Below are 533 nucleotides of genomic sequence, written 5' to 3'. Positions count from 1 at the left end.
TCAACATATATAGTTAATGACAACAAATGCTTAATGAAGATGATATAAAGCTGGCTGCATTACTCAATTCAGTCCACAAAGCACAGAAACAGAAATCAGCTGTTGCAATCAATCACAAGCTAAGATTACTTCTAAGAATGGCCTATGGTAATCAGATGCCAGAAATCATTACTCAAGACAGCATTGTGACATTACCAAGTTACCAAATGTAGCTCATACTTTGATCTATTGTCTACGTGCTTCACTGCATCATATATACATGTAGCATTTCATAATAAAAAAGGTATTTACGGGAGTGGGGGAAACATGAGGAGCCTAATACTTATCCAGAGATTTCAGCTCAAATAGTGAATCTTTATAAAATATAACCAATCCAAAGACAGTATTTCAGGTAAGAAACATTTCGCTTACACCAACACCAGTAAAAGGCAGGAAAGGCTTACAAACTCCTGCTAAGCTTTAAGTTAAATAAATATTCAAAGACACACTTTCAGTTTATCTGTTGATGCTGGGAACATGCACTGTCCTCTGTA

At 35.6% G+C, this 533-nt stretch overlaps 1 protein-coding gene across 2 annotated transcripts in view; it reads right to left on the bottom strand.

Moving 5' to 3' along the window:
* LOC119592528 (U3 small nucleolar ribonucleoprotein protein IMP3-like) overlaps positions 1–533 on the bottom strand; it is a 22,589-nt gene that overhangs the window by 902 nt on the left and 21,154 nt on the right. The window lies entirely within an intron of this gene.

Source organism: Penaeus monodon, chromosome 30 (genome assembly GCF_015228065.2).
Source record: "Penaeus monodon isolate SGIC_2016 chromosome 30, NSTDA_Pmon_1, whole genome shotgun sequence".
Lineage (NCBI taxonomy): Eukaryota > Metazoa > Arthropoda > Malacostraca > Decapoda > Penaeidae > Penaeus > Penaeus monodon.
Note: the sequence above shows the minus strand (reverse complement) of the source record. Positions and strands in the feature narration are given on the sequence as shown.